The following is a 3,942-nucleotide window of genomic DNA, read 5'->3' as shown; positions in this document are numbered from 1 at the left end:
TATATTCTTGTGGGCCTGTCCCAGAGATCTCTATTTCACTCCATTGATCTATTTGTCTCGTCTTTCACCAACACAGAATTTGTTTTTTTATGAACAAAAGCTGGGAAATTAAAAAAAAATTTTTTTTTTACTATTTGTTATTAAATGCCACAGCTGTAACTTCTTGCCCAAGGGTGAAGCCTCAGAGTGCTCTGGCCCTGAGATCAGGAAGGACATTGTCTCCCTAGTGCCCTTGGCTACTGCCTCAGCTCATAGTTTTCAGCTGCCAGGTTCCTGTCCCCGTTGGCCTAGTCTTCAGGGTGTGGAGGCCATGAAGCCTGAATCATAGTGGCTCTCAAAGCAACCTCTCATTAATATTCTTCTCTTTGGGGGGCACCTGGGTGGCTCAGTGGGTTAAGCCGCTGCCTCCAGCTCAGGTCAGGATCTCGGGGTCCCGGGATTGAGTCCTGCATTGGTCTCTCTGTTCAGCGGGGAGCCTGCTTTCCTCTCTCTCTCTGCCTGCCTCTCTGTCTACTTGTGATCTCTCTCTGTCAAATAAATAAATAAAATATTAAAAAAAAAAAAAAAAGATTCTTCTCTTTGAGGTAAAAAATGGGATCCAGATGCCTGATGATGGCCTGCAGGCACAGGTTGGTCCTGCGGGCCAGGTGCATGTGCATGTGCAGGTAATACCTATAGCTTATGAGCCACCTGCTAGCCTTTCCTTGGCTGCCCTCTTCCCTGGTGAGAAATTTCTAAGGCCAAGTGGATATGGCTACCTGGTTCCGTGGACTACCATATTTACCTGCTTCCAGGCCTACCTGCTTGGGTTTTTGCCCTATGTCCATCCTCCAGAGAGTGAACCGCGCTTGGTGTGCACGTCCTTGGGCCTCAGAGTGGTCAAGGCAGCAAGGATAGGAAAGGTTGGGAGAGAGGAGGGCTGTGAAGATTGCCTGGATGTGTAAGGTGTTGACACACTGTCATATGAGACCCTTCAGAGCCAAGGCCCAGAAGAGCAGGGGGGGGGGTAAGGGACAGGAGCAGGCTTTTGGCACCATCATTTTCCAAACCAACTCTCAAGAGGCCAAGAATTCCAAATTTGTAACAGGCTTTCCAGATTATTATGGGAGCATATTTGTCAAAGTAAGAGGGCAGAACATATTTTATTTAACAACGTGATGCTTGATTTTAACCTTTATGCTATACAAGGTATAAGGCCCTCTTTGTACTCTGCCTAGGGCTCCACAAATTTTGAGGGTAGGCCTGCTGGTGAGTGATAGATCTGGGACCAAAATCCAGTATTCTGGGCTTCTGAGCTCAAGTTCTTTCAACTTTATTTTTTTTTTTTTAAGGAGGTGGGGAGCTGCAGAGGGAGAGGGTGAGAGAGAATCTTAAGCAGCCTCCATACCCAGCATAGCCCCTGACATGGGCTCAATCTTATGACCCTGAAGTCATGACCTGAATTGAAATCAAGAGTTGGACGTTGAACTGACTGAGCCACCCAGATTCCTCACCCCCGCCCCCAACATTTTCAACTCTTTTAATGAGGTCAGCTCACCCTTACTAAAAAAAACTGCTTCTCCTAGATTTCTTCCAGTTTTACCCACTGGTCAAGTATGAAATTTAAGGCTGAACCAGAGAAAGTATGCTCATCCTGTTAAGTTAAAGTGCAGTTTGTTCTGGGCCCTGAGTCTCTCTGTCTCTTCTCAAGAACCAATAACTTATGCTGCGATCCATGAACTCACTCTCTTTCTTTCTAAAACTCATCGGAAAGATGACCCCAAGAACTTGGATGGGTAGGCTGCAGTATCTACCCATCTCCATAGTTCATCATACAATGGAACAGAGCCAGAGGGGGGACAGGGAGCCAGCTTTGGGCTGCGCGTCTGAGGATGAGTTCTCTCCTCTTACCACATTCACGGGCAGAACTCTAAGAGGAGGCTACAAAGTCTGCATGTGAATTGGGTCTTCCAAACCATTATAATCTATATAAGATGATAAAATATATTTAATTTAACAGTCTTTTAGTTTGACTTAGAACTTTCGAAGATTTAGAATATGGTACGTGGCTCTTCATTTATTTTTCCAGCCCTGGACCTGAGAATCTTAGGAGGAGATCTGCCCTCCTAAGGAGGACAGCCCATAAGAAGGACAGCCCATAAGCTATGCTGCTCTTCTTGCTGGAAAAGGCCTGGCAGAGTTTCCATCCTAGTCTACTTTTAAGCCTGACCACTGGCTGATCTTTACTATCTTGCTGGTTTAAGGTAAGCAGGTCCTGAGAATTAGCAGAAAAGGATAAAGCCCTCTGCATTCCACTCCAACCTCAAAAACACAGGCACACACATGTACAGAGTCAAACAAGATTCCTGTGAAACTGGGAAACAGAAAAAAAAAAGAAAAACCCGCTGATATTTTCTGGAGCTTCCTTCTACCTCTTACTGCTCTAGGGCATTTTCCACTCAAACCCATTGACTTAAACAACAACAACAACAAAAAAACCAGCCTTAAGACAAAAGAAAAAGGAAGGGTTCTTGTCTGAACATGGAAAACAAAATTCAAAAATAACTCATATCCTCATATTTTCCTACAGACATGATGTAAGCATTATCTAGTTAAGGAACTGCTGACACCAATAACATGATTTCTGGTCCTTTAATCTTCTTCTTTCCCATCAAACGTTTTCTCAAACCTAGGTTCTGGTCAGTGACTCTTGAATACAACCTCATAAATAATCACCCCAAGATGACTACAAGAAAATCTTGGAGGTGCGGCCCCCTTTAAACTTGCACTTGTATTTTTATATACCTATATATTTACAGGTCTTATGTCTTATAAATAGCTCTTTAAAATTTCCTGGGCGCCTGGGTGGCTCAGTTGGTTAAGCAACTGCCTTCGGCTCGGGTCACGGTCCCGGAGTCCCGGGATCGAGTCCCGCGTCAGGCTCCCGGCTCCATGGGGAGTCTGCTTCTCCCTCTGACCTTCTCACCTCTCATGCTCTCTCTCACTGTCTCTCTCTCAAATAAATAAATAAATAAATAAATAAATCATTAAAAAAAAAAAAAAATTTCCTGATATGGTGAAGGGGACTGAAGGACATAGAGATGGGATAAATGCAGTCAAATGCATTGGGAAGGTATCCAAATAGTGTTGATAAATTTGGGTCCAACTCAACAGGTTTTAAAAGTATCAAGACATTAAGATAATTCATCAGGCCATTCATTCATTCAACTAATATTTGTTTCCTTTCTTCTACTCTAACAAAAATGGATTAAAGCAGCTAAATTGAACTTATGGTGCTCAATCACAAGGATTGTGTACACTATTATGGACAAAATAAGATTGTGATACATTGGATCACAAAACTACTGGGAAAGGAAAACACGCATTTGAGAAAGTTAAAACAATGTCTTTGTCAGATATCATACCCTCCATTTTACATCATTTCCTCAGTTCATTTTCTATATGATGACCAGCGTTATCTCTTTATAATGAAAACCTCATCATAAACCCTGTGACCTTGTCTAGGCCCACCATTCAGGACCCACCTGTGTGTGGAATGGGAGGCGGTGGACAGACATGAAACTCTCAGAAGCCCTCTGCATTCCCTTTTGCCTCCTCTTCAAAGGTGAACACTCAACCCATCTTTTCATCTGTTCTCAGCTCAAGCCACAATCCCACACTTAACCTCACCTCTGCGATCTTTCTTCTGACCTCATATAGCCCTCTTTCTGTGATCTTTAAAGCACCTATTTCTTTAGCATTCATTTAGCTTTGAGTCAGCCACAGCATCTCAAAAAAAGTACTATGATTTATGATATTCTTCTTGATTTTCATATTATTTTGCCTTCACTGTAGGTATTTTTGTGTTTAAGTTGATTTCTTGATGTTTATTCTTATTTTTTAATTTTTTTACTTGACTACAGTTGACACACAATGCTATATTAGTTTCTGTGCAACATTGTG

The sequence above is a fragment of the Mustela nigripes genome, chromosome 10 (genome assembly GCF_022355385.1).
Source record: "Mustela nigripes isolate SB6536 chromosome 10, MUSNIG.SB6536, whole genome shotgun sequence".
Classification (NCBI taxonomy): Eukaryota; Metazoa; Chordata; class Mammalia; order Carnivora; family Mustelidae; genus Mustela; species Mustela nigripes.
Note: the sequence above shows the minus strand (reverse complement) of the source record.